General features: G+C 30.2%; 1 long non-coding RNA gene across 9 annotated transcripts; it reads left to right on the forward strand.

The window, feature by feature from the left end:
• The first annotated feature begins 977 nt into the window (after positions 1-977).
• LOC107896391 (uncharacterized) lies at positions 978-6,172 on the forward strand. Of its 9 annotated transcripts, none has more exons than XR_005902680.1 (9): positions 1,013-1,166; positions 1,363-1,558; positions 2,025-2,181; positions 2,309-2,482; positions 2,663-2,704; positions 2,784-2,960; positions 3,836-3,913; positions 4,709-5,345; positions 5,874-6,172. It is a non-coding gene; the product is annotated as an uncharacterized lncRNA (long non-coding RNA). The 9 variants fall into 9 exon arrangements; XR_001683731.2 differs by having other exon boundaries at positions 1,027-1,166; positions 1,315-1,558; positions 2,627-2,704; XR_001683729.2 differs by lacking the exon at positions 2,663-2,704 and having other exon boundaries at positions 978-1,166; positions 1,315-1,558.
• Positions 6,173-22,675: the final 16,503 nt, after the last annotated feature.

The following is a 22,675-nucleotide window of genomic DNA, read 5'->3' on the forward strand; positions in this document are numbered from 1 at the left end:
GTATATACATATATATTAATGTAAAAGCTTATGTTCATAATAAATAATGGAAGCAATACTTAATATTGATTAAATTTATTTTTTGGTTTACAGTTTAATATTTAAGGTTTAAGGTCTATGATTTAGGGTTTTATGGTTTAAGGTTTAATGGCCATGGGTATATATATAGTATGTTAATCTCAAGTGAATCATATTCAATAATTAAATCCTAAACCCTATAATTAATTATTATTATCGATAATAGATATCTTGATTTTGATAAAAAAATATTTTTGATGTATTAATAAGGTGTTATATTGTTTAATAGATTGAAGGGATTTGTGGAAAACGTTTTAAATGATAAGTTTACCTTTAAATTTTATTAATAGTTTTTTGTTTATACTATTTTAATATTTATCTATACTGATTAATTAAAAATATATTTATTTATACGAACGAAAATTCTCTGCACTCATTTGTGTCTCCACGTTTTTTAATTGTAACTCATTTTCTTTTTAAAATATATATTTGTGTCTTCACATTTTTTTCATTTTTTTACACAATTATTGATATAACATCATTTTATATTTATATATTGCATGGATACATAAATATTTATATTTATTCAATATAAAAATAAATTAATGTATTTATTTTTTAAAATGTGTATGATTAAATCAAAATTAAAGTTTTAACTATACATTTAAACCACAATTAGAATTTCACGTCTACAATTACACATTAAACCACTACAGCAAAACAGGGAAAATCAAAATCCCTAATTTTTTGTTAAAAATAAAAAAATTTAAAATTAAGCAATAGTGGCGTTTTTAGACAAAACGCCACAAAAATATATTAAAAATTTTGAAAGAAAAAGAATAAAAAATATGTTAAAAATAAAAAAAAATTAAAATTAAGCAATAGTGGCGTTTTTAGACAAAACGCCACAAAAATTTAAACTATACTGTGAAAAGTTAAGCTATACTGGCGTTTTTAGTGGAACGCCGCAAACAGGAAAAATCAGAATCCCCAATTTTTTGTTACCCGCTCGTTACTCCCTCTTCTTCTGCGTTTTCGCTTATTATTTAACAGGACTCTCATTCTCTCCTCAACCTTTTATCAAAGGACAGTCATCTAAACGGAAATTGAAGCCGAAAGCTCGTTGAAATCCCTTACCAACTACCAAGGTTATTTTTTTAAGATTCAGCGATTTAAAGTGTTTTAACTCGAAATTAAAGTTTGATAGAAAACCTCAAAAGCTGGGAAACGTAAAGAAATATTCTTAAGATTCAGCGATTTTGGGTAGTTCTATTGACAAGCTTTTCTGATTTTCAGCTTTGATTTTTCTTTCTTTTTTGTCTCTGGGACTTGAGAGTTGTGAAGGTTAAGGACTTGAGTGATGGCATTACAAGAAAAGTTAGATAGATTTAAAAAGCAGCAGGAGAAGTGTCAGTCGATGCTCTCCAACATTTCAACAAAATCAGCATCTTCTAGGTCCACTCCAAAACCTGCACTTGCGGCCGCCGCCCCCTTTCCCAGTGCAAGACCTTTGAAGTAGAACAATTAGTCTCCAACAATGGTATATATGTGTCTGTTCTCTTGCTTATTTGTTCCCCCCAAGGTTCTACTGTATGTTTTCTTTGAATTTCATGCGATTCTATTTGTATTCAATTCTGGGTCCTTTGAAGTAATGTAGTCTACGTGATAAATTGAGTGCTTTCTATTTGTCCTTTGAAGCAGAACAATTAGTCTCCATAAAACCTGTCAATAAAGATGTGAGTAAAGACATCTGAACCAATGCAAATTTGAGGTTAAACTGTTTGGTATGTTGAGTCTGCCTTTTAATAAAGATGTTGAGTTTGAATAAGTGTGATGATAAATTCTTGAAATGGTATTGTCCCTGAGTTAAACTATAAAAGCTTAAATGTTATAGTTAAAATAGATAAATGTGAAGACTCTTGAACCCTAGCCTAATCAAAACTTGCTCTCATGAGTTCATATCAATAGTTCTTTCTAGATTGTCATGCTTGGTAGGAATTTTATAGGCACTTGAAAAAGAGGCTTGCTGCTGTATTTGAGCAACAGCGAGCTGAAAGAATCTGTAAGGAAATAGAGGAGCAGGAGTTTGAAGAAGCACAGGCGTTTCTACAGGAAACTGAAAAGCATTTGAAAAGAGGGAAAATGAAGCCAATTTTAGATGGGGTGAACAGCCATTTATTTTCATTAAGTTTCCGACTCCTATAAGCTGTTCTTTATTTTTATTTTTTATTTGAGTTCTGACTATGCATGTGTCCAGGAGAAATTAACAAAGCAAACCTTGCTTGAGCAGGCGATGAGTGAGCAGCTAAAGGAGAGGCAGGAACAGGAGAAGAGACTACAAAAGGTTGCGAAAACAATGAACCATATGGAAAGAGCTAAGAGAGAGGAAGCAGCACCTTTGATTGAAGCCGCTTTTTAACGACGACTGCTAGAAGAGAAGGTGCTTCATGAACGTGAACAACAGGTAAAATTTTAATTCCTTGTTTTGCAGTTGAAAGAAGAACTTTGTTTTTAGTGCTTCTCTTTCCAGGTCTTGTAACATATGACCTTTCATGTTTTATAAACATATCAAAGACTTTGATTTGTTATCTTAAGTCTGCCTCAACAGATGTTCTATCTTTATTTGCATTTCCATATCTTGAAGGGAAGAGCAGCGTTTATATGTCGCAGTCTTTCTTTATGAGAGGTTCTGTTTTGTTTTATATTTTTTCCATTGTCAACCTTTTTAATATAATCATTCGTAATTCTGTTTTTCTATGTTGTAGCTGGAAGTTGAGTTGAGTAGGCAGCATCATGATGGGGACTTGAAAAAGAAGAATAGGTTGGCACGCATGTTAGAAAATTATTCAGGCCTGGAAGCAGGAAAGGGATATCAAGAGGAAGAAAATATTCTATGTGAGGTCTGAAGAGGAGAGAATAAGAGGAAGCATGCAAACGTGAAGGTATGTAATTTTATATACTCATTTGATTATTTTTTTAATAATTACTTGACCTGAAATTATACTCTGATTTTGAACTACCTCAGGATTATAATTACTAAAGAATATTGAAAATTAAATTATAATTTTATTAATATTTCAAAATATAAGCATCTAAAAGTCGGCACTAAGAAATATCTATTTTTTTTTTGAAAAATGTATTAACAACAATATCCTCAGGTGTTTGCCAAACTACATGTTAATGTTATCAAGAGTATCCACTATTTATTTGTCACAAAATCTCCATATAAATTTGGTATAATATAATCATAAATTTTTTCTATAAATACAACACTGAGTTTTATTTTAACCACTAAATTAAAACATATATAATTTTATCACTGAACTATACAAAATTTTTTATTTAAGTTACTAGATTGTTAAGTTTTTTTTTTTAAAGTTCTGCCATTAAGCTTCAAGTAATAATTCAATGATTGGTATAGTAAATCAATATTCATTGATAGGTAAAAGAACATACTTTAAATCTAAGTCAATTTAACAGTCAATATTGGATATCAGTGAAAAAAGTTGTTTAAACTTTAGTTCGTAAATTCGTGACATCAAAAACTATTTCATGAAAAAAATGAACTGTAAAAGACAAAAGGGAAAGAGAGTTTTGGGCTGAAATAGTCATGTATTGGCCACATCCATCTAACTTGGGGACATGAATTGCTTAGTTTTGGGCCGATTGCATGGTAACATGGTAACATTTGAAATTCAATCTTTGAAAACTTTGCACCAGCTTTCCTAACCATATGATGACTTTTAGTAATGAATTACCAATGAATATTCGTGGCAGACATTGAGTATGCAATTAGTTATATTATTACTTTAAGCAGGCTGCAGAACAGGATTATGAGAAGGAAAAACTTAACAAAAGGATTGCTAAATTTTCTGGTGGTGTGGCAGTGATACAGGTAACCATTAGCTAGTTGAAGGGACATTCTATGTAGTTTGTCCATATGGAATTTGTTTTAAGAAATTTTATATTATTTCTATCCAATTTTTGATGTGATATTCTTTTGAAAATTTAAAGGTTGGAGCTCAAACTGATTTTATGATACTGCATGTTGAATTTTATGATTTTTGGGACATGAAAGATGCGGTTCGACTTTGAAAAAAATTAATGAGTAAAAGCCGGATTAAATCTCATGATTTTACCTTGTTTATGCTGTTCAAACAGCCTGGTAAGGACAAGTTTTCCAGCATTTGTAGAAGAGTCTAGTATGTCTTATGTTGTTCAAATTCGAATAGATTGAATAAAGTTCGTTTTGATTAATGGCTGCATTATACTGTCTGATTCTTGGACACATTAAATGTGTTTTGGCATGGATAATTTCTAGGTTTATTAAGGTCCAAATGTAGATATAATGATTGTGAAATCAACTATTTAAATTTAGTGATGTGCCATGTTAAAGATTGTAAATTTTAGACAAAATTATGGTAAAGTCAGCATGTTGAAGCCACAAATTATCTGATTTATGCTGATTGAAATAGTTTGTGTATGAGGAGTTATTTATGCATACAAACTTTATTTCAAGACATATAATTAAAGCAAATACATATAATTATATACATAATCAAATTTTAAAATATTTCTTTTAACTTATTGTAAATATTTTTAAGGAAAACAATGTTCTAATATAATCTGCTAGTTTTAGTGTAAAGCAATTTTATTTTAATTTGTTTCATTTCTTTTTTATGTGGTGTAGGGGGTATGTTGGAATTCACAGTTCGGGATTCAGAGACTTTCTACTGAAACCGGAGCTGTTTCGATCTATTGTGGATTCTGGTTTTGAACATCCTACCGAATAATACCGTTGAATAACTGATATAATGTTTTAATTTGTTTCATTTCTTTGCTACTTGTTTTTAGCTTTGCTGCTATTTATCATCTTTTTTTTTTCTTTTTTAAATTCTTGTATTTGCTCTAGTTTTGTTGCATGATTGTTTGTCTATTTTGTGTTTTTTTGTTGTTAGTTTTGTGTTCTAATTTATTCCAAAGTTAGATTTCAAATCTTTAGATTTATAATTAGGGCTTATTGGATTTACTGGTATTTTTAGTCAAAGCTAACTGTTCATCAGACCCTGATATTGCCTTTTGTGCTTGTAATTTTAGATACTAGAAGTAAAGAATAATTTCTATATAACGTTAAACAACAGGAGGTAAAATATAGTTTGGGGTGGAATTGAGCAAAGGCTTCAGAACTGTGATTTTGAGTTGAGTTTATGTTTACTCCTTGATTGTACTGATAATAAATTTGTCAGGGAATCTTATGCATTGGCTTTCTCTAATGTTCTCGCCAGCAAAAGGAAATTACAAGGGAACAAGCAGTTCAAGATCTGGAGGTAAGCTATGAGAGTTGTTCAAAGCTGGCCTTTTGGTCTACATCTTGCCTTGATGATTTCTTATTTATGTATTCTTTTGTTTGATCAATTGGAGGCCTAGTCATACTCTGAATGCTTCTTTTTTTATATTCAAACCTCTCCTACCACATTATAATCAAGTGTTCTTAAGTTGACAAATATACTTTAAGAACCCATTCTTGTCGTGCGTTACAAGTGATTGTTGTTAAGATATTGAACCCACAACCTTTCAGGAGTCTTGAACAGTTCATTTTAAGGATATTTTCTAACATTTAATACATTGCTTACTTTAACTGAATTCAAGAAAAAAGTGATGCATTAATTACACGGCATTGGTTAACATTTCTCTTAAGAAATTTATCAATAAACACCTTAACATGATAAGAATATTGGAGATTTTGCAATATGGTATTGATTTGTAGGGTATTTTAGGCCAATATTGTGAAAGTATCACAGCTGTGAACTAATTTTCTCATCAAATACCATAATCTCATGGACATTTATATGCAGGAAATGGAGAGAAGAAGAGAAGAACTTGAACAATTGCTATTGGCAGAAAGGGTATGAGAGAATGTAGGTGATTAAGTCAAATGGAGAAAGGGACATTATGTCCTTGTTGTGTGCAAGTGTTTTCTCCTTGAGACAGGCAAGGAACCTGACATCAAGAATGGTTCAACTTAAAGATGCTTCCTTGTACTCATTCTCATCCTCTTTATATTTTTCGATGCTTTCTTCAAGTAGGATACTAAGAATTTCCTGTACTATTCTTTCTGATTCCTTATAAAATAGTTTGCTCATTAGAACCTTCATTTTCTCTTGTCTTTTATTTATTTGTGTAAATCATTTTTCTTTGTTTAGTGACACAACGAATCTTTGAACATAATTTCTGTTGAGTTACATATAAATGATTTTTTAAAATTATGTATAGTTTAAAGTTCAAATTTCAAAATAAAACATAATATAATATTTATCATAGAAAATAAATATTATTTAATTAAAATATATTTTTTAAAGTTTATATTTTTTAGCGGCGTTTGTCAAAAAAGCATCGCTAAAGGTTTGTTATATAGTGGCGTTTTTAGAAAAAGTGCCGCTAAAGGTCATGGTCTTTAGAGGCGTTTTTAGGAAAAGCGCTACTAAAGGTCATGACTTTTAGCGGTGTTTTTTCAAATAAATGCCGCAAACTTTAGCGGCGTTAGCAATAGCGGCGTTTTTTGCGGCGCTTGTAAAAACGCCGCAAATAGTTTTAGCGGCACTTAAAAGCGCCGCTAAAGGCCTAAAAAACATCGCTAAAAGTTAGTTTTGCTGTAGTGTGTTTAATAACGAAAACTATTGTAGTCCCGTAAGGAGTTTCACCTTTAATACACCATCACAATTGATCCCCTCTGAGAGTTCTCTTGCATCTAATTCGGTCTCAGGCTTCAGATAAGAAGGAAGGTTAACGATATTGGCTTCGATGGAAATGGAAAAAAAAAGAATAAGCTTATTATATTGGGAAGCCCCTTAGTTTTTCCCTATGATCTTTAAACTTGTGTATGGTATTTATAAGGCATCATGTAACATCCCAAAAACCGAGTTAGTAGAAATTGGGTTAATGAACCGAGAGTGGTCACACCTGAAATTTTTTAAGATGACCTTTGTGTATTTTGATAATAAATAGGTATCAAGTCTAATGATTAAGTAGTGGTGGAGTTGTCCTTGAAGACCTGAGTCTGAATTCCTTCCCTCACATTATTTACTATTTAGTACAAATTTGCTTCAAACCTTCGTAAATGCTACACCATGTTTTTAAATAAATGTTGTAGAAGTGTTAATAAGCAAGTGTGTTGGCCTAGTAGTTAAGAGCATAATTAGATTCCATTAGGTCCTATAATAAATTCCTCATATCCTCATTATTTTTATTAAATTTTTTGCTCATAAAACCTTAGTCAAAGTTTCCATTACCGTCCACTCTTAGTTACCATGCAAGGGAAGATTCTTACCTCTTTTATCTATCAACCTTCCCGAATAGCTCCCCTTTCAGTCGCTTAACCCACTTTTCTTGCCCTTGTCCCCCATTGTTTCCATTTTCCCTCCCTTACCATACCATTGTCGTCCTATGCACCTAGACACTCCTAAACTCCCATTTATTTTTCATTTCACTTTTCTCTCATATTTTCTCTCTTTTTCCTCCACTTTCAACCACCATATTTTTACTATTTGCCACCAAAACACCATCGACCACCATATTCTCACCTAACCACCACCACAACATCACAAAGGGTTCCCCTCTCTTCCATGCCTCCTCCACACTTCACCACCGCCGCACCACCCCGTGCCACAACCATACCACCACCATCGTTAATCACCATTTTTCATTTTCTCTTCATATTTTTAGTGATAATTGATCTACTAATCCTCATCTCTTAAGTTTATACAATATTTATATGTTCTAATTTATTCTCTTTTTTATTTGGATCTTGAACTCCTCCTTAGATAAATGTAACGCCCCAATTTTCGGGAATTCTGTGAATGTTGGCATAGGTTTAATTATGTTAGTGGGCCTCTAGAAGGCCCAAGCTTAAGATAGAACCCGACAATTTTAGTTAATTTTTGTTCCATAAGAAAAAAGGGGTGAAATTATGAAATAGGACCTATGTGAAAATGTTTGAAAATGCTATAGGTTAAATTGAAGTGGCCAAATAAATAGGAGTGCAAAATAGGAGGATTTGCATGACAAACCTCCCATTTTACATGAAGTGGCCAGCCATCATGTTGTTGTAGACAATATGAGCACTTTATATCCATAATTCATGGTACAAATTGATAATGGGTTAGGTAAATGTTCCATGATAATAGATTAGGTAAATATTCCATGATAATGGGTTAGGTAAATGTTCCATGATAATGGTTTAGGTAATGTTCCATGATGGGCATTTCATGTCTTTTGTATTAAAGAATTAAATGAATGAAATATGAATTTTTATTAAAAGAAAAGGGGTGAAAAGAACAAAGTTTTTGTCCATCTTTGTTCATCATAGCCGAAAGTTAGAGAAGAGAAAGGAGAGGAGAAAGCTCTTGAATGTTCGGTCACTTGGGGAAGAAAATTGAAGGTAAGTTCATGGTAGTTTGCTTCTATCTTGATGTTCATGAGTTCTTCTTGATTCTACCTTAACTCTTGAAGCATATTTGGTTTTTAGTTGTGTTGTGAGCATTTAGTCATGAATTAAAATGAAGGAAATGGTTGTTGTTTCATGTTTTTTTGATGAAAAATGGAAGATAGGTGAAGTTGAGCCAAACAAATGAGCATGCATGTGCCTTAGATGCTAATGGGAAAAATCGGCTAACATGTTGTGCTTTAAAATGATGAAATGGAGATTATACTTAAGTAAAATCATAGATATGTGATGATTGGTTGGTGATATACATGTTTAAATAACAAGCATGCAAGTTAGGTGTGAAAGAGTGATTTGGTAATAAATCTGCTTGGGACAGCAGCAGTAACGTGACTTTGGAAAATCACCATAAATTGTGGGAGATGAATTAGAAGCTGAATAAATTATGTAATTAAATCTTGTTGAGTCTAGTTTCAAATGAAATAAACGAGAACATATTTTAAATTCTGTACAATGAGAAATTTGATTCGTAATAAAGAGTGGTCAGATTAGTCAAACAGTAAAACATGGGAAACTTTAAGAAAAATCTGGTATTGATTAGTCATACTAAAAATTCTGAAGATTTTATGGATAGAAGATATATGAGTCTATTTTCAGGGAAAATTAACGGAACTTGATTTGGAGTTTCGTAGCTCCAGTTATAAATGATTTAGTGACTGTTGCGCAGGAAGACAGCTTGCAGTGAAATTATGATTATGTGGTAAACACTGACAAAAATTTGTTAATGAGTTGCTTATTGATTTCTTATAAGGTTACTCTGATCTGTAGGTGTGGTTGGTCGAATATCGTAAGGGGTTAATAAGTAGTTTGTATTTGAATAGTTAGATTAACGTGTTAGTAATCCAATTGTAGGCGGTTCGTGTGGATCTCGTCAGCATATCGTCGCAAACAGGTGTGTAACTAACACCCTCTTTCTTAGTCTAGATCGGCAAAAGCCGAAAAGCCGAAATGCCAAAAACCGGTATTTTGTAGATTTGCGAGTGTGCGAATGCTCGTGAGGTAAATCGATTAATGTTTTTGGTAAGCTGCAATGTTTGGACTCCAAAGTGCATGAATTCTGTGCTCTCGATATTTTTGGGCTTAATGGGCCAAAACTGGAATGATGGGCCAACGGGCCCAATTCGGTAAGAACCCTTGGTAGTGATTCTATTAGTACGTGAAAGGTAGGAATATGCATGAAAAACCCTAAAATAGATAAATTACTGAAATACCTTTAAAAGTGGAAAATTTACAGTTTTACCCCTAGGAGATAAATTACCGAAATACCCCTAGGGTTAAATTGACCTAAATGCATGTTTGACTGTTGTTATTTACTGCATGCCATGTTGTTATTATCTGATGCATGGGACTAGGATATTGACGGAGGAAGTACTGAAAGTGGCTTCTCCACGTACTGGAGGCTTTGCCTCAATTTACTGTTAACTGAGCAGCAAGGCTACAACTGTGGAGTGTTGGGCTGGGTGGGTTGAGCTATTCCCCACATGGAGTGTATGGCTGGTACGGGTGGAGTGTAGTGGTTGGTGGGTTGAGTAGTCTCCCCAAATGGGCTTGCATATGTTATTGATGTTGCATGTATTTTGAAATGGGCCTAAGGGCCATACTGTTATCTGAATAAGGGGCTAAGGCCCAGTTTATTGTAATCTAAAAAGGGCTCTGGTCCAGTACCACTGTTACCTGAATGGGCTTAGGCCCAATAGGCTTGAGCTGACTTGGGCTTTGAATGGGTTTTCCTTACACACTGAGTTTCCCCAAACTCACTCCTTTTATTTTCATCCACGCAGGAAATCTCCAACCATAGTGGGCTTGGAGCTGTGGGGGAATTCGGAGTGGCCACCCGTTCTGAAAGTTTGATTTTCTTCTGGTGAATTGGACATCCTTTTATTTACGTTTGAAGTTTTGGGTTTTTAAATGTAATAAGGCCGCTTAATTATTTTTGATGGTTTTAATATTTATTACTAAGATAGGTATTACTTATTTTAACTGTTGAAATTGGATAGCTTTAGGGCGCGTTTTCAAAAACAACAATTGATTTCAAAATAACACGACAACAGGCAAAGCTTCCGCAATGAAAGTATTTTCCAAAATTAATCACTTTTCCTAAAAATGACTTAATCAAATCGGTTTCCTAGAAATATCCATGACGTTAAGGTGTGGCAATGGTGGTATGCATGTCTAGGATTGGATCCGGAGGGAGCTTGGTACTTAAGCAGTCCGATGGACTCACCACCTCTTTTCCGGTTTCCTACCTGGTGCACAGCTTCCATTCACTTTAACCTATAATGAAATTATCTTTTAAAACACTAAGTAGGTTTTTCTGGATCAACAATATAAAATGTTTTGAACGTTTCGATGCGGCATGTCGGATCCGGCCATAACGTCTGGGCCGAGTTTGGGGTGCTACAATAAATCACCTCTATCGAACTATTATTCCAACGATTGTTGATCTCTCCAACTTAATTTTAGTAATGTAAGTATCTATGGGGAAAAACCATATCAATTTCTCCATTACTTATAACCGTGTATAAGGGCTGATTTTTAAGTAATTATTTTTGAAGAGTTGATTTGATTTTTCGGATTCTCTACACCCATAAGAAACCAACTAGGTTTCTTCATAAAAATGAAACAATAGTAAGTTGTTTACTTAAACTCTTAAGAGTTAGAGATTGAATTCATAGCCAAAACTAATAATTGAATTTCTTTAATAAATCATCTTTTAAATTAGATTAAGTGGGGGATCTGTCTTTTTGTTCCATCACTAAATATTAGAGTTTAGATCTAGTGGAAAGGCTAATCATCAGGTGTGGATTAAACTTATTAGAAAATTTGCATATGGACTTATCGTCAAATATTATATACATATTTATTTAAGATTGAAAACTTGATAAGAGCTCCATAATGTGAAATATTGAGAATACCTTATGTATTCATAAAGATATGCTAAATCTGTAATAAGGAGGAAAATACAAATAAGTACCTCGAATTGATTATTTTGTGAATGTATGTTATAATTGATGTGACTTGATGATTATTGTTAAATTATGTATACTTACCAACTCTTATCATATGTGGTTTTATGGAAATATTGGTTATGCATGACATATATAAATCATGCCACTATTGTGATAATTGAGATATGATTCGCATCTTAAGCATGTCAATTGTATTAATTATAAATCTAATTTGCATGTTAAGCATGCCGACTATGTTGATTATAAATTCGATTTACATGTTAACATGTCATTGAAAATATTACTCATATGTCATATCACATGCATGGGGTTAGGATGATTATGAAAGGAAGAAGACTCTGACAGTTTTACTGCAATATTAGGCGGCTTGACCACAACGTTATTGAGTGGCTTGGCCACAACACTATTGAGTGGCTTGTCCACAACATTATTGAGTGGCTTGACCACAACAATGAAGCTTCACTGCGATATTGAGTGGCTTGGTCACAACGTGGTGTGTTATTGGATGGACGAGTTTTGGGGAACTCTTTATTAGTGTGTAATGGAGATGGGTAGGAATGTTTTTGAAAAACTTGCATTGATTTCTAAAAAAAGCTCTACGTTGACTTTCTCATGCACCTTGATATATGTGAGATGATGATGAATATAAGTGTTGCTATATTCATGAAATGTATGGCTTAAATACTGTTCTCTTTTATGTTAAATTCACAGCGGGCTTTAAAAGCTCATCCTGTAATAGCTTGCTTTTCAGTGGTTTCGGGACCACAAATTTGACAAGTAAATTTGTATAGTTAGTATTTAAATTATATGAGGCAATAATAATTTTTAGATTGAATTTGGACTTGAGGAATTTTAACTAATTGAATTAAAAGTTAGTATAAGTGGTTCAGTTCAAAAGTCAAGTGGTTTATAAAAATGAGGTATTGGGACCTTGTTTCCATAATTTATGGTTGTAAATATTTTTATTAAATATTTATAGAATCGCACCATAGGTGTATTAAAGTCTGATCCGAAAATTTTTAGTGATTCGATAGTAAATTAAGGTAAAAGGATTAAATTGTAAAAGAGGTAAAAGTGAATTACTATAGATTTAAAATACTATAGGGACCAAAATGGTGGTTAAACATTGGTCAAAAAGTCCAAGCGGTGATGACATGATTAAATCTACTAACTTTCGGGTTATTTATTCATTAAGTCCTAATTAGTTTAAGATTAAATTGAAATAAAGTTTGTTTAGTTGGAACTTAAAATAATTGAAGGACCAATTGGGTAATCAGACCCTCCTTAAACGGCCAAATGGTAGGAATGATGTGGAATTCTCTAGATTGGGGTAAATTGCACTTAAATCCTAATTAATTAAGGATTTACTAATTAGTCCATTTTTTGGTATTGTTGGAAATGGTGGTTTCGGTGCTATAACTCTAATGTGTTGGTTCATAAATATTAAATAATTAATATTTACGAGGTCATTAGTGTCGTTTTAAAATTTAGTTATGAAATTTTATCATTTAGATAGTTAATTAACTAAAAATAACTAAATCGTAAAAATTGCAAAAGTTTATTATATTAATTGAAGGTACTTAATGAAAATTTGAAGGTAAATTAAGGGATCTAATAAGTAAATATACCATGTGTGTATCAAGTGGACGGTAATGGGCTTGAAATTATGAGATTTTATTTGTTTTAAAAAGGTAAATATATAATGTATTATAATACATAAAAAGATATGAATTGAGTTGTCTTTCTCCTAGTTTCTTCTAGAGGAAGCCAATACTCCATTTTTAAGGCTTGGGAGCTTCGACCAAGATTTAGTTCCTCGATTTGGTGAGTAAATCTTGTTTGTTTTTAGCAATTTTTATGTTTTTGAGCTCATATTAGTTTAATCTAGCTAACCCGAGGACTAATTTGTAAAAATGTAAAATGTTTTGGATTATGCCATTAATGAGTTTGAGCTTTTCTTTAAGTTTATTGAAAAATTATTAAGCTTGGTTGTTAAATAGGATTATTTTGTGAAGTAGTTTTTGTTAATTTTAATGTTAAAGGACTAAAATGTTAAAGGGATAAAATTATGAGGACTTGATATGAAATAATAATAAATATGGGTTGTAATATGGTCCCAAAAATTTTGACTAAGCTTGAATTCAATTGAAAATGGTTAAATTGCATAATTTGGACTTAGGGACTAAATTTGCATAAAAAGTAAAATGTTAGGGGAAATTTTATAAAAATGTCTAAAAGGATTTAGTTGCATAAAAATAATTAATTTTAATGATGGAATTAGTTAATTAAATAAAATTTTTATTCTAGATCAAGAATGGGTTGAAAATCGAGGCATAGAGAAGTTATTGAATAATCCTTGTACTTTTGTCATTGTTACAGTTTAGTCAGGTAAGTTTGTTCTGTTTAATTTTAGTACATTTTTAAATGTATTATATGAACCTAATTACATAGTGTTGGATTGTATTGATGTGTGTAATTGAATATGGAAATAATGAATTGATGTAATGTCGATTACTGATTGAGATACTCTAAACCATTATTGCAAATCAGTCATGTAAGTTCATTTATATAAGTATGTTATAGATAATTTCCTTAACACTTGTTTTACTTTAGTAATTGTAGTGTTTCGTGATTACTGAATGTTTGATTTAACGAAGGTCAATAGTGAAATTGAAATGTATTGAGTGTATTGAATTAGCTCTTTGTGCCTACCAGGCTTTATACCAGTGTACTGTAATGTATTGGGCCTTATGCCTAGCAGGTTTTATGCCGGTGTACTGTAATGTATCGAGCCTTGTGCCTAGCAGGCTTCGTACTGGTGTATCTATCGGGCTTAATGCCTAGCAGGCTTCGTGCCGGTGTAATTGTCGGGCTTAATGCCCTAGTAGGCTTCTGGTCGGTATAATAATCCGTACTGGATATTGGTGATTGGAGATCTTACTAAACGATAACTTGGAATATGATTTTAATTGTTGTAGTGTGCAATACTCACCTATTGTGAGCTGTGATTGACAGAAATTCTGCTAATAACCTTGTGACAGGAACTTTACTCTTTAATCTTGTCATTTGATTTATTGTGTTTAAATTCGAAAGATTATCGTTTTATCTATGAACTTACTAAGCTTTATAAAAGCTTGCTCTTGTGTTTGTCTTGCTTCCTTGTAGATAATGTCTTGTGGATAATCAGGCAGTCGAATCAACTCAAAGAATCACACTATCCAGGGATCTTTTGGTAGATTTTGAATTCTATTTGGCTTATATGGCATGTAATAGGAGAAATTGATTAGTTTGTAAATGTTTATAAGTACTTGTTGGTGTTGTCGTTAATGTGCATATGATGATGTGATATAAGTAATTAAGTGAGATGTGCATATTTGATGCTATGGTACAGCATTAGAGGTCAAGCATAAGATGGTAAGTTTGGCTTGAATTTTCGTATAACATTTTTGGATAGAAAATAAGTTAGTTTAATGTGCTTGTAGCTTGTATACTTAATTAAGAAAATGAATTGTGTAAATACTTGAAATATTGTGTCATTGATGACACATTGGTTAGACTTTAGGATGATTGTTTTGGCATGTTTTGGGTGTCATGAAATTGCATTTTAAAGTCTTATAATTATGTGTTGAGAATTGGTTTAGGTGCCTAAGCATTTGGGTGTGAATTAAGTATGTTTTGGGTCATTTTTGGGTACAAATAGCCTGAGACACTGGTCATCACACAGTCGTATTTTACACACGGGTGTGTGCCCTGAACATGTTAGGTGCAGTTTTCACACGGGCTGACACTCGGTCTGCAACACGACCATGTGAGGGTATTTCGAATGCTAAACGGGCTAGCATACGGCCTGCAACATGACCGTGTGGATTTATTTCAAAAGGTACATGGTCTATCACATGGTTGGCTACACGACCATGTTCCTGCACCACACGGCCTGTGCTGTGTCACACAACTTGGCCACACGTGTGACCCCTGTTTTGAAAATTTTTAATTTTCCCTGAACTTTCTAATTTGTTTCGAATTGGTCCCTAATTGTTTCTAAATTAATTTTAAGGCATCGTAGGCTCGATTTAATGCCTGTAAATGCATGCATTGCTTCGATTTGAATTATTAAGAAATTCTATTAATTAATTTGACAACTTGATTCTATTTGTTTTAGGTTGTTCTGTAAAGTACGATAATATGCTGTAACCTTAAATCCGATGATGAAATAGAGTTATGGGTGTGACACATCCCTTTAAATTTTCCTACTTTTCAAATAAACCACAAGGTTAGGACCTGGATACAACTATCGGAGGAGTTTCTCGGATGTTTTCATACATAAGTATTTTAAATTAAGTTTAATACTTACTTTGGGACTGTAATAAGTTTGTTTATGGATTGTGGCATGGGACATTACTTTGGAAATTTTTATTCTGTTCTGCATGATTTGATTGCATGACATTAAGTTTTAATAACTGCATAAATTAGTGTTTAATAAGATTATGCATGAAACTTGGTTTTTATTAAAACCTGCCAAAAATACTCTTTTCTGCTGCAACAACGAAATTAAGTTTTAGACAAATATATGACCTTTTTTTTTAGGTTTAAATTATCTATTGATGTTTTATCAAATCTACATGAAATATTGATTTTTAACAAAATATGGTTTTAGTAAAAAAATTCATTTAGATTTTTATAAAAATCTGTCAATATTACATTTTTCCATTCCAATTATGAGAAATGAGTTTTTAATAAAATTAGACTTAGTTTTCAAAATTATTAATGTTTACAAATGAGATTTTAAAAACATTTGATTTATGAAGTTAATATGTTTTTTCGAAATAATGACGAATAACCAAATTCCCAGTTTTGAATAAATAAATGAATGATTTTGAAATATGATTGAAATTATGAAAGTTATTAATAGTGATCAAACTTTTACAAAATACCGAAATCATTGATTTCTAAAATTTCTCATGTTTTTGAGAAATTAAGTTGAACATTCGATTTCACTAATTTTGAAGGATTTACGCAAATGGTTTAAAAAGTATGTTTGAAAACTACGAAAAATTTTCTGGGTCATTTTGATGGCCAATGTGGCTTTCTAAATTCGGTCATAACGACTAGGCCAGGTTTGGAAGGTTACACATCATCTCCAAGTATGCGAAAAGCTTGAACTGGTGACTGCATAATGACTATCAACTGACCCCCGAGTTATGCTTTAACCCGTGATTGCATAACGACCATTTGTGTTATTTTGAAAATTATTTTTTTCAACATTTTTGGCTAATTTAGCCAATTTAATGGCCATTGTTTGGGTTATGATTAAATTTTCAAATTTTAAAGAATAAATAGATTAAAAATGACCAAATTAGAATATAAAGACTAAACCTGCAATCTACGCATAGTATAAAAACTAATAGCAAAATTTGAGATAAAAGTACTATAGATGCCCTTGTATTAGGAGTCGAATTGCATTTTGCTTCTCTACTAAAAAATAGGCAAATTAGTGCTTGACATTAAATTAAAAAGCATACTAGTCCTTCTGTTAAAAATTTTATCTATTTTTACTGTTAAAATATGGTCCTTGTACACCAAAATAAGGTACACATGGCACGCCATGTGTAACTTTTTGGTTACTTTGTTAGCCATATCAGTTTTTAATAGTAGAAATAGATTTTTAACAGAAATGACTAGTTTTCTCTTTAATCTAACGTATATGGATTAATTTGTCTATTTTTTGAGTAAAGGGGAAAAAATATAATATGACTCCTAATACAGGGACCTTCATGTTACTTTTACCCAAAATTTGACTTTTTTTTAAAGAAAATGTTTAAATTTATTTGTTATCAATGGTTTGTGTATTTATACAATTATTTAAACTTTTACAAAATAAAAAAAATACTAAAACAAAGGCATTTTTTTGTGTTTCTATATTCCTTTTTTTATAAAATTTTACTATGGTAGGATTTGAACTTAAAACACATTATTTTTAAATTCCTTTTGTCAATTTGACACTTAATTTTTTTAACTAAATTTGGCTATTAATATATCAAAAAGAGTCAAATTATTTTTAACAAAAATTCTAGCTAAAATATTAATTGATAACAATGTTGGCATGACAATTCACGTGGTAGTCCACATCTACTTCATGCTAACACAACATTATTTATCTGTATGCCACATTAATAATTAATTTAAAAATTATAAAAGTATTTAAAAAAATCACAATTCACAGTTCAAAAAATTATATAAAGTTCATAAATATTCAAAAAAATTAGCACGAACTACATGTGGATTACCATGCGGGTTATCACATTTAAAAAAAAATTATTTAGTAAGTATTTTTGTTAAAAAAAGCAATTAGGCTCATTTTAAAAGGTTGCTGGTCAATTTCGTCTTTTTTAAAAATATTAAGAGATCAAATTTAACTAAAAAAAACCATATTTACAAAAATATAAATATTAAAAACTAAATCTTGTTATAAAATAAATAGAGATGTAGAGAATAAAGAACAAAGAAAATATGAAAGCAATACAGAATGTACTTTATTGATCAAAATGGATGATTACAATGCTTCATCAGAGTCTCTATTTATAGGCATAAGAAGTATAAAAGAAGTAAAGATCTAATTCTAATAACTATTAAAATTTAAAGTGCATTAAAACTTTATCTTAATCATGATGGACATCCACTTAATAACATATTCATAATACTACTTCCCCTTGAATGTCCATTGATAGATAATGTGCATAGTTAAAACCTTATTAAGAAAAATCCTATGAGATAAAAACCTAATGAAGGAAAAAGAATACACAATCTATAATACGCATAATATGCTGCCTCATTAAAAACCTTACTAGGAAAACCCAATGAGACAAAACCTCGATTAAGGGAAAAAGAGTGTAACGCGTATTTACTACCCCTCATGAAAACATCATATATTTTCTCATATTCTACATATTCAATCTTGAATACTAATTTTTCAAATGACTATTTGAATGTATTTGCTAAGCATTTATATTACCATTCTTTTAAAAGTCATGAGTGAGGGAAATTTGGGGAAATATATTTTGATTTCTTCAGGATATTCAACAATAATCATAACAACCTTTAATCATGATTCTTTTATAAAAACACAAATAGGTATTTTGGATAATTTTATAATCCTCCTTCAACTACTATTCACTAAGTCAAATTTATCACATATGTTCAAATTATTTCAATTCATATAAATGAACAATTTCTCGAGAATTTTAATATGCTTCTAGCATCCTAAATTCTTTAAGGATTTTAATATAAACTTTACTATATAGTGATTCATAAAAGGTTGTAACAATAACCATTAGACCAAGTTAAATCTTTTATGAATTGTTAATTTAATAATATATATAAAGGTTATTGCATCCACCACAAAAAAAATATTATATCTTTTCATAATCAATGCTAGGACTAAGCGAAAAACTTCATATTTTTATTTCGCTTTTGCAAAACTATTTCAATTGCACCCTCACTGGCTTTATACCTTTAGATATTTAGACTACTGGTCTAAAACCTCCACGAATTTAATTGTACTTGAGTTGCGTCTTTCTATTTTGATCAATTTATTCCATATCTATATTTCTCAATAGATTAGTTCAAGATCTTTCTTTTATTTCATTATTTCAATAATAACATTGCATGCAAATCATTGTTAATCACATTTATTATTCGGTTTCACATTTTCTCGAATTGACGTAACTTATCGAGATATCTTATTTTCATTATTTTAAAATTCAGTTTCAGGTACCTGAATCTCTTTTGAAGTTTTACTTATTAGTTATGTCTTAGGTCTCTTTTGGAGCACTCGCCTCCACTATATGACCATCTAGAAGAATTTTCATCTTTGGAACCGATCAATCTATTATTTATTCTAACTGATTGTCCTATTGGGACTTTGATTCAAATTAAAATATTAGATGATATATAACACTTGGTTTTTCTCATTAAGTTGGGAAATACATCTAACAGTTAACTTGTAATGAGTTTTCCTTATTGAACTTCTGGTTCAAATTACTCTCCCTCTAACTTATTACAAGTTATTATTTCTCTCCCCCTAATGTCGAGAAAACTATCGAATCAAAATTGTAATCACAAATCATGTCATAATTGAATATCGAATACATTCAAAACATTTAATAATATAAAGAAACTTGTACTTAATATATATTCTCAACTTTCTTTGAGTATTCACTCATCTTTTTATATTGTGGTGGAGCAATTGGAACATATATGCAAATACAAAAATTCAAAGATGAGAAATGTTTAGCTCTTGATCAAAAACCAATTGTAATGGGGAGTATTTATAACTGATTGGCTTGTGTGTACAACATGTAAATCAACATAATTTCATGTTGAAATAGGAAGTTTAATTTTCATAAGTAGTTTAGGCATTAATCAGAGGTGTTCAATCAATAATTTCTCTAAACCATTATACGCAAACTTTTACAAAAGTTTTTCCAACTCAATCAATAAAATATTGAGATATAAACTCATCGGTATTAGAAAGATGAATTGTCTTAATTGCATGATCTGAAATTAATTATTTAAACAAACAATCTTGCAAATGACAAATTGCAAATTGATAACACATATGTGATTATTTTGTAGATGCATCTACCAAAATCATATAATATCAAAACTATCCACATGGTGGATGAATGGACCCATATTCGTTTCAGAAATGCAAGAAATTAAATCTTAACTTTAGCTAGTGAGTTTCTAATAATTATTTTTTATTGAGAACAAGCAACTATGAGACTTCTTTTAAATTAAAGAATCTTCTGATTCTTTAATGAATGTCTATATGAATTCTTAATTAATTTTCGCATTATATATGACCTAGGATGGTCTAATTGGTCACACCAAGTAGTAAATGCATTTGTATCAGTAAACTTCTGGTTTACTTTAACATGTGTTTCAATTGTACTAAATTGTAACAAATTAATAATTTTACTATTATTCTTTTTACTTTGTATCCACATATAAGTGCTATTGTGACATTTACTAGTGGAAATGTCTAAATCAATGTGAATGTTATAATATCACTAAGTCAACAAAATATATATAATTTCCAAACAATTATATGCAATATTCGCTTTAGGGAATATGCCAAAATATTCAAATATCTATAATAAAAAAATTTTAACTTTAGGTGCATCCAACCATAACGAGTTTTAGATAGAATTATCATATTTAATTGCTTATAAATAGATCTTTCACAGTTAAATATTTTGCTTCCACCCCTTAATGAGGATGATGATAAAAGAATATCACAAAGATTATAAAATAAATATAAATTAATAACACAATCCTCTCTTTTTCATCCTTTCAAAATAAATATTTATAGAAATAGTGATTCATATGAAATATAATATTTTCCTCATTCACAATCTCAATATAAGATCCATTATAAATATATTTGAAAACCAATGGATTAATCATCACAAGATATTAATATATTAGCTCTTCTAGAGCTTTAGACTAATTTTGTACTATCAAATATTAGAATAATATTTGTTTGTTTTAGTACCAAATAAGATAAATACTTTCTATTTATAATGATAGAATTTATTACTATATTCTCATATCCTTCCTCAAAGAATATTAACAGAAACAAAATATTTAGGCATATGCCACATATGTGGCCAATAATCTTTCATATCACATTGATAACATAAGTTGTCTTTATCCTTTAAAGAGTTATCTTGAAAACTCTCATTGTTCTCTTATTTATTACTATGTTTCCACTTTTAGTGGTCCATGATTATATTTTTAATTTTCTTTATGTTTGCATTCACTTCAAGGAATGCAGCAAATCTGGTAGGACAGACTTCTAAATGTCTCTATTGATTCTTTATTTCATAATCACCATCGCAAAACATGCGTGGATTTCAAATTAAAATATATCTATTCATGAAGTCATGATTAGTCTCCAATTATAATAAACATGATATAACAAATAAAATATAGTTGAAAATCTTTAACATCATTATCATCACCATGATCCATTATGAGATTGAATCTTTCAACATCTTGAAGGTGAAGTTGTAAGGGTGAAAGTTTAAGATGAAAGAGGAATTGCATTTGAGGGACGACTTTGAAAGATTTTAAAAGAGAGATGGAGAAAATAAAGAACAAAAAAATATGAAAGCAATAGAAAATGTACTTTATTGATAAAAAAAGATGATTATAATGCTTCATCAGAATCTCTATTTATTAGCATAAAAAGTATAAAAGAAGTAGAGAGCTAATTCTAACAACTATTAGAATCTAAAGTATATTAAAACTTTATCTTAATTATGATAGACATCTAGTTAAAAGATATTCATAACAAATATACCATTATATCTTTTTAAATTATAAAAAAATTACTTTAGATATTTCATTTTTAACTTTTAAAAAGGAAAACTCTTTAAATATTTAATTGCACCTTACCATAATTATTTTCTTAAAATCATTTAAAAACCTGTGTTGGCTAAGAAATTTAGCCATGTCCAACTTTCAATCAAGCTATCCCTTTGGATAGCTTTTATAATTGAAATATATATATATATTAGTCAGAGTGTATTTATATTTATATTTTAATTATATATTTTTATATAGCTTTATGGATATACAAGATTAGCCCTACTGTTAATAAAAAAATTAATTAAACCCCTTTATTATTGATTTTCGTCTTTTGACTATGTGGATGGTCAAAATTAATTGAAAACCCAATCCATAAAAAGTATAAAAAGAACAAAAATATTATAAAAATTATAAAAAGAAAGCATGAAAATCAAATTAAAAATATCAAAAATCAAAATTTTATATAAACTTGTAAATTATAAAAAATTCAAAAAAAAACTTATATATATTATAAAAAATTCTAATATATTATAAAATAATATAAAACATATTTAAAATATTTAAAACTTTCTATAAACTTATAAAAATTATAAAAAATTCATAAAAGCTTATAAATTTTATAAAAACTTATAAAAAATTCTAATAAATTATAAATAATCCCAATTTTTAATAAAATTATAAAATATTAAAAATATATAAAAATTCATTTATTGGTTGCTTATTTTGGAAACTAAACTCCTAAAATCAAAGTGAATATGTGACATTAAACCAACGGTTGGATAATTGGTATAGTTGTCAGAACTAATGTTGTTTGAAT

This window comes from Gossypium hirsutum, chromosome A10, assembly GCF_007990345.1.
Source record: "Gossypium hirsutum isolate 1008001.06 chromosome A10, Gossypium_hirsutum_v2.1, whole genome shotgun sequence".
Lineage (NCBI taxonomy): Eukaryota > Viridiplantae > Streptophyta > Magnoliopsida > Malvales > Malvaceae > Gossypium > Gossypium hirsutum.